The following is a 9,081-nucleotide window of genomic DNA, read 5'->3' as shown; positions in this document are numbered from 1 at the left end:
ATTGTTTTCTATCTTGTTGCTTTATATTCCAGATCACAGAACTGGCAAGAAATTAGTCACATATACCTAATGCATACAGGGTTTAAAACCTAGATGACAGATTGATAGGTGCAGCAAACCACCATGGCACATGTACACCTATGTAATAGGGACCTATGTAAAAAACCAGCAAATTCTGCACATGTATCCCGGAACTTAAAGTAAAATTAAAAAAAAAAAAGAAAGAAATTAGTCCCAGAGACACACCTAGATTTGGCTGTGAAATCTACCACTTGGTAAGCCTTGTACGCAGAGATATGGTCCTTAAGCAGGCAGTCTTAGGCCCATGTGAAAATTCCTGCTAAAGAAGAATAGAACATAGAGTAGACAGTGCTAGCATTATTTTCTTACTCCCTGAGTATGCAGATACTCCATAAGACTTATCCTTTGGAAGCAACCACCGTTTATATTAGAATGCAAGAAGTTTGCAGGTCAGGTGAGATGGCTCAAGCCTGTAATCGCAGCACTTTCAGAGGCAGAGGTAGTCAAATCACTTGAGCCCAGGAATTGGAGACCGGCCTGGGCAACATGGCGAAACTCCATCTCTACAACATAATACAAAAATTAGCCAGGCATGGTGGCGTGTGCCTGCAGTCCTAGCTACTAGGGAAGCTTAGGTGGGGGGAATCACTTGATCCCGTGAGGCAGAAGTAACAGTGACCATAGATCACACCACTGCACTCCAGTCTGGGCAAGAGAGTGAAACCCTGTCTAAAAAAAAAAAAAATTTAGACTGCCATTCAAACACGACAAAGTAAAACACCTGTTCACCGTCACTGCCACCCAAAATCTCACCAAAATATTGGTAAAGAAATATAAAATGGAGGCCAGGTGCAGTGGTTGATGCCTGTTATCCCAATATTTTGGGAGGCTGAGGCAGGAGGATAACTTGAGGCCAGGATTTCAAGACCAACCTGGGCATCACTGTGAGACCCTGTCTCTACCCCAAAAAAAGAAAAATTAATTAATTAATTATTAGCAGGGCATGGTTCCAGCTACTCAGGAGGCTGAGGGAGAAGGATCACTTGAGACTAGGAGTTCAAGGCTGCAGTGAACTATGTGAACTATGATCACATCATTGCACTCCAGCCTGAGAAACAGAACAGGACTCTGTATAAAAAAAAAAAAAAAAGAAAAGAAAAGAAAAGTTCAAAAATTAGGCCAGACGCAGTGGCTCATGCCTGGAATCCCAGCATTTTGGGAGGCCGAGGCAGGTGGATCATCTGAGGTCAGGAGCTCAAGACCAGCCTGGCCAGCATGGGAAAATCCATCTCTACCAAAAACAAAAATTAGCTGGGTGTGGTGGCAGTTGCCTGTAATCCCAGCTATTTGGGAGGCTGAGGCAAGAGAATCGCTTGAACCTAGGAGGCGGAAGTTGCAGTGAGCCGAGATCACACCACTGCACTCCAGTATGGCAAGAGAGCGGGATTCTATCTCAAAAAAAAGAGAAAAAGAAAACTTCAAAAAGTAATAGGCACAGAGAGAATGGGAGAAGAGATAATAGCCACCAAGAGATGTCAACAAAACAGACTTATGATAACTGATTTAGCAGACTAGCGGAAGCTGAAACTAAATTATTACAGTAGGGGTGAGGATGGGGGATGCCAAGAAGCACGTAGATTTGGCTGCCAAGTCCTTCAAAGGCCCAGAAATTAGAGCCACAAGTTGTCTCTGAATATGGGAAGCAGATGAGGCTAAAATCGGGAGGACTGGCTGATGTCTTGCATAAAAGCAGTTCAACCAGTACACCTCCTCACAACCTGCACAGCCAGGCAACTGACCCTCCTTCTTCTGCAGTAAGGCTTGACATTATTTTCAGGGGAGGTTAAACCAGAAAAATCTCTAGACTCAAGGATAGCAGGTATGAAGGCATGATTGAGGTAACTTACTGGCAACACAGAGATCAAGTACAAGTCTGCATTCTGAACAATGAGACTTACTAACCTCAGCACCCAGATCACTCCATCGCCACCATCCTGAGATGAAAGTGGAGGATTCCTTTCTGGAGAGAGTGACCAGCCCCAGAAAAGAAGGCCAACAGCTACTGCCCAGAAAAAAAAAACCGATACCTGAACAATCACTCTGCTATAAACTCCCTACTTGTCAGACCTCATACATACAGAGCTTCCAGTTGTCAAGGATCATCCAACATTTGATAAAACCTTCTTGCTTGGAAGAGGGAGATAAACAAATATGTGGGTGCACAATAATGCAAGGAACAGATGAATATGTTTTTAAAACTTATAATTAATATTCTAACAAGGATAAGAGAATATATATAGCATTTAAGAACAAAAGAACAAGAAACTATTAAACTGGAGGCTGAAAGTATTAATCAATGGGCCAGGTGCAGTGGCTCAAGTCTGTAATCCCAGCAGTTTGGGAGGCTGAGGCAGGTGGATCCCTTGAGGCCAGGAGTTTCAGACAAGCCTGGGCAATGCAGCAAAACCCCGTCTCTACAAAAAATACAAAAATTACCTGGGCATGGTGGTATGCACCTGAAGTCTCAGCTACTCAGGAGACTGAGGTGGGAGGATTGCTTGAGCCCAGGAGGTCAAGGCTGCAGTGAGCTGTGATTGTGCCACTGCACTCCAACCTGGGCTACAGAGTGAGACCTTGTCTCAAAAAAAAGGAAGAAAAAGAAGGAAGGAAGGAAGGAAGGAAGGAAGGAAGGAAGGAATCCAAAAAGCTTCCAGAGAAAGAGACAAAAAAATAGGTCACATACAAAATATTACAGACCATAAAGATAACAGTCTTTTCAATGAAATTGGATGTTGAAATAAGCTTTTACAGTTTTAAGGAAAAATGATTAACAATATAGAACTGTATTCTCATGCAAACCAATCAAGTGTGCATAAAGACATTGCAAGAGGTGAGTTCTTAAAAATTAACCTCCTGTATCCCCTTACTCTGGAAGCTACTGGTGAATGTACTCCACTAAAATGAGACAAATTGAGAAAAGAAAATACTTAGGATTCAGTAAACAGTCTTCAAAAGGAGAGGAAGACAGAGGCAATTCCCAGGAGGTCTTGAGAGAAACTATCCAAATTAGAGAAAAGGGACAGAGGGCTTTGGTATGGATGTCAACAAGAAAATTTGAATTGATAGTTTAATTCGTATGTTTTCAAATATTGAATGCAGTTTTACAATTCTGTAAACAGTTTGGAGCTGAATTAGGAACAGATACATAGAAAACTAAGTAAATGGGAGGGAAAAGGCAATTATCACTTCCAGAGAAAAACAAAGACTTGTGCAAGAATTAATATTTAATCATAGTACACTCGGCTAAGAATAATATTTGCATAGTCATAATAATATAATCACTTAATATTCTTTACATTTCTGATAGAACCATATTGGGAGGATGGGAGCAGGAAAGTATACAGATGGTAGGCAGGAGATAAGAGAGCTAAATCCTCATCTTTTATGATATACAAAATAGTAGAAAATGAATGAATAGTGTCTAAAACGAAAAAATAAGAAATAGCACCATAAGCATATTATTATAGAAAAACAGAGCCAAATACCTGAAGAAACTTCTGAAATAATTTAAAATGATTGACTTTGAAAGTGGGAATTATGAGGCAGCAGTTGAGAAGTCTAGCAAGTTACCATATTTTCAGTCTTCTAGAAATATCTGACTTTTTAAACTCTGATAAGTATAAAAAATAAATTTTAAAAAGCCAAGGGTGTTTAAAAGGGTGTTTCCTTTCTAAGAAGGAACATTTTTGAATATAGAGTTGACTTGAAGATATCTACCATAATTTTTTAATTATTGATTTTTCTGTTAGGTATTAAACAAAATTCCTCAGCCTCTTTGTGCCTATTGTTTTTTGTTCTTTAACTGGACTTTTAAATTTTGAAATAATTATAGATTCACATGCAATTGAAAGAAATTGTTCAGAGTTCCTATGTGCCCTTTACCCAGTTTCCTCAGTGGTAACACTTCACCACAAGGATCCTTGTCAGACTGTTTTTCAGAGTGACTTCACCATTTGACATTCTCATCAGCAGTGGATGAAGTTTCCAGCTTCTCCATATTCTCACCAGCACTTGTTATTATCTGATTTTTTTATTCTGTCAATCCTAGTGGGTATGAACTACTTTTGATTTGCATTTCCCTGATGACCGATGGTGTTGCGTATCTTTTCACACACTCACTGACCATTTGAATATCTTCTTTGTAGAAATGTCTATTCACATCCTGTGCCAATTTTTCTATTTTTATTATCAGTCCTTTATATATTCTGGATACTAGACCCTTATCAGATACATGGTTTGTAAGTTTTTTCTCCCATTCTAAGAACTGTCTTTTGCCTCTTTAGTTTAGGAAACGGCCAAACTCTTTTTTTAGAATTGACTAACCATTTGATACTCCCTCCAGCAGTATATGAGTGATTCAGTTTATCCACATTCTCGTCTGCATTTGTTATTGTCATTATTTTTAATTTTAGCCCTTCTGATAGTGATATCTTATCATGATTTTAATTTTGCATTTCTCTAGTGGCTAATGATGTTGAATATCTTTTCATTTGCTATCGGTACACCTCTTTAGTGTATACAGTCTATGGGTTTTGCCCATTTTCTGATTGGATTGTTATTTTGCTGTTGCATTTTGAGTATTCTTTATGTATTCCAGATACTAGTCCTTTGTTAAATATGTGGATTTCAAAGCTTTCTCCTAGTCTGTAGCTTGTCTTTTCATCCTGTTAACAGGATATTTCAGAGAGCAAAGGTTTTAAAATTTTTGATGAGGTCCAATTTATTAATTTTTCCGTTTATGAATAGGGTTTTTGGTATCATCTAAGCACTCTGCCTAGCCATAGATCCTTAATATTTTCTTTTTTCCCTAACTTCTATAATTTTACATTTCACCTTTGAGTTCATTATCTGTTTTGAGTTAATGTTTGAATAAGGTGTGAGGTTTAGCTCTTGACTCGTTTTTTTGCTTATGGATGCCTAATTTTTCCAGCATCATTTGTTGAATGTCTGTTCCTCCTGAAACATTTCACCTGTGTCAAAAATTAGTTGAGCATATTTGTATGGATCTATTTCTGGATTTTAAAATCTGTTCTATTGAACTGTGTCTATCCCTCTCCCAGCACACATTGTCTTCATTACTATCACCATGTAGTATGCCTTAGTATCAGGTAGAGTGATTCTTCTTTCTCTGTTCTTTCAAGATTGCACTACCTATCTTAGAACGTGTGCCTTTCCCTATCAATGTTAGCATAAACTTGTGTAGGTCTACAAACACCCTAATTTTTAAATTAATTAAAATGTAAATAATGGCTGTGCACAGTGGCTTATGCCTGTAATCCTAGCACTTCTGGAGGCTGAGGTAGGAAGACTGTGCCACTGCACTCTGGCCTGGGCAACAGAATGAGACCCTGTCTCTTAAAAAAAAAAAAAAAGGTATAAAATTTAAAAGAACTATCTAGAGAATATAACTTAATTAATTTATTTGTCCTTTTAAATTATTTTTGAAATACACAGTATAAGTCAGTTTAATGCACCTGAGTGGCATTGATATACTTCTTGGCAAGCAACTTAAAAAGTTCAGCAAGTCATTAAGTATTTATATTGCTTCAGATGAGGCAATTAAGGCAAAATGGAGGTGAAATTGTCATTTGCTTTTAAAGTTCTGCATATCATGAAAGTGTTTTATGCCAGGCGTGGTGGCTTATGCCTGTAATCCCAGCATTTTGGGAGGCCGAGGTGGGTGGATCACAAAGTCAGGAGTTCGAGACCAGCCTAGCCAACATAGTGAAACCCCATCTCTACTAAAAATACAAAAAATCGGCCAGGCGTGGTGGCTCACACCTGTAATCCCAGCACTTTGGGAGGCCAAGGCGGGTGGATCACAAGTTCTGGAGATCGAGACCATCCTGGCTAACATGGTAAAACCCCTCGTCTCTACTAAAAATACAAAAAATTAGCCGGGTATGGTGGTGGGCACCTGTAGTCCCAGCTACTCGGGAAGCTGAGGCAGTAGAATGGCATGAACCCAGAAGCTAAAGCTTGCAGTGAGCCAAGATCGCCCCACTGCACTCCAGCCTGGGCTCCATCTCAAAAAAAAAAAAAAAAAAAATACAAAAAATTACACGGGCATGGTGGCGGACACCTGTAATCCCAGCTACTCAGGAGGCTGAGGCAGAAGAATCACTTGAACCCGGGAAGCAGAGGTTGCAGTGAGCCGAGATCACGCTGTTGCACTCCAGCCTGGGTAACAGTATGAGACTCAGACTCAAAAAAAAAAAGTAAGTGTTTTACTATGAAAATACTACTCAGGCAAACAGTAAGAAAGATATAATCAATCTACTAGAAAAGTCAACAAATAGTATGAGCAGGTAATTTCACAACAAAGATGTAAAGGAAGATGCTCCAACTCTCCAGTAAGCATGGAAATGCAAATTAAAACCACAGGAGACTATTTGATGGGGGGCAGGATCTTTGAAAATGTTAAACATGCACAGCTTTAACCTACAACTCTACTTCTAGGAATAATTTACTATACCAAAATACTTACGTGCATATAGGCATTTAATATATAACGCAGGATATCCATGTTAGCATTGTTTATAATAGAGAAAAAAACGCAAGCAACTTAAGTTCAGAAATATGGTACTCACCACGTTAATTGTGGTTAAGCCATATTATATAATACAGTATGGTCTTTTAAAAAATGGAGTCTTACATGTATTGATTTGAAAAGATCTCTAAAATATATTGGATAAATAAAAAACATGCTTCAAAGTAACATGGTTAAGACTAAAAATATGTAAAAAGGCACATCTACAAATGTGTGTATAGATATGTAGAAAGAAAAAGTAACAGCCAGTTCTGGAAGGACACACAAATCTAACTGTTAACAGAGGTTATCTATGGTGAGGGAATAAGATTGGGGGTAGATTGGGGAGAGTGAGGATTAAAAAAGAGGCTTTTTCAGGTTTTACTTTAAATATATCTGTGTTGTTTTAAAATTATTTTTACAATAAGATTTTTTCATTTATTTCTTTGGTACTTAAAATATTTTAAGGTGTGTGTGTGTGTGTGTGTGTCAGATTAGATTGCTGTCAATTGAATAACTGTTACTATTACGCCGTAAATCAAATTGAACTCATTTGATTTAACTGAGTATATAAGCGTGACATAATATTGGTAGCCCAAAAATCAATTTAATTTCCCATTTAATTTATTGAACTATTTTAGATTGGTGCTATTTATGAGGGATTGCTCCCAAATATTACTAAACAACTCCCTTGGCATTTCAGACGAAGGCAAATGTGGTCCTCATTAGTGAGTCATTCCCTTTGATCAATAAACAGCCAAATATTGGGGAAGCAAGTGCTTTAAAGTATATAGAAGGCAAAGAACCGGCTATTACAGATTACTCTTTTCAGCTGTGAGAAGTTATAATCAGCTTTAAGTAGGTAAAGATGGTGAATTTAACAAAAGCATCAATATTCTCTCCATCCTAAAATCCTACTAAAATGACACTAAAAGGTTATATTTTTAAAAAATCTCTAATATAAAGGTTTTGGAAGCTAGAAAGCATACGTGAGAGGGGCAACTACCTTAGCAGAAAAGACAGTTAAATCCTATTCCAGTAGTGAGGCATTCTAAGAACATTAACTGGTTTATATTATAGAGAAAAAGAAAAAAGGCTCAGGAATTGATAGTGCCATATACTTAGAAAAGTCGAAAAAATATGAAGCTTGGTTGAAAGTCTGTTGTGGAATCATCATAACTCCCAGATCCATGCCCCAACCCTGATCAGCTTGGCCACCACCCTCCTCCTTTCCCTATGGAAGACTGGAGGGTCTTCGTCCTTGAAGGCAGTAAAATAGAGGGTCTCTGGACAGGGCAAAATCAGTTACAATGGAGAATAAATGTGATATACTAAAAACAGAATGATTAAGCGAATATTTGCATAATGAATGATGAGACCCTGGCGTTCATCCCCCACACCACTCCTGCAACCTGACAGCCAGGACCAGTCCAAGGGTTCAGACCTAAAGATACTGACATTGAGGGTTTTTCAACAATACAGCCCAGCCAGATCACCCTAGAATGAATGTCATAGTCAACAAGACTCACCCGTGCACTCAGGACACTATTCATTATTTTACTCCCAATTCTTAAATATGAGCAAACACTCATGGGTTATCAGAATTGCAGAAACATTTAATATAAAAAATGATGATGAAAACAAAAGAACAAAAGGACCTTGGAGGAAACAGAGTCTAAGAAGGAAGAAGTAAACTTCAAAAACCAACATAACCAATATCCTTATATAGTCAAAAGGAGATATTACACTCATGAAAGAAAAATATCTACTTTTAAATGGCTTATTCAAGGAGCAGAAAACAGATCTTGGAAATAAAAAAAGAGTGATGGCAGAAATGAAAAACTCAAAAGAAGCGTTGGAAGATAAAATTAGGCAAACCTCTCAGAAAGTAAATAAAAAAGACAAAAAATATAAAAGAAAAGTGAAAAGGTCTGGAAAACTAGAGGGTAAAACTAGGAGTTCCAACATCTATTATATAGAAATATGAATCCTAAAAACAGAAAACTTGGAAAAAAGAAAAGAGGAAATCAGTAGCAAAATCATCATGAAAAATTCCCAGTACTCAAGGACATATGCATTCAGATTTTAAGAACTCATTGTCCAACACAGTGGTGGAAAAAGTCTTTCAAAAAGATGCAACTCTGTGGCATTCCAGAACACCAGAGACAAAAAGCTTTTTACAAGATTTTAGGGTTGGGGAGACAGAAATTCAAGAATCAAAATATCGACTTTTCAACAGCAACACTGGAAGTCAGAAGCAATAAACAATGTCATTAAAATTCTGAGAGGGGTTATTTCTAACTGAGAATTCTACATTCAGCCAAACTATCAATCAAGCATATCAGCCAGGATCCTGGCAGAAAAGAGATGGAGCATGCCAGGAGAATAACAGAGGAGGCTTAATAAAGACACTGGTTATAAAGATTTGGGCAGAACACCATTACCACTCCCAGGCAGGAAGGGAGAAATGA

Source organism: Symphalangus syndactylus, chromosome 9 (genome assembly GCF_028878055.3).
Source record: "Symphalangus syndactylus isolate Jambi chromosome 9, NHGRI_mSymSyn1-v2.1_pri, whole genome shotgun sequence".
Taxonomy (NCBI): domain Eukaryota; kingdom Metazoa; phylum Chordata; class Mammalia; order Primates; family Hylobatidae; genus Symphalangus; species Symphalangus syndactylus.
Note: the sequence above shows the minus strand (reverse complement) of the source record.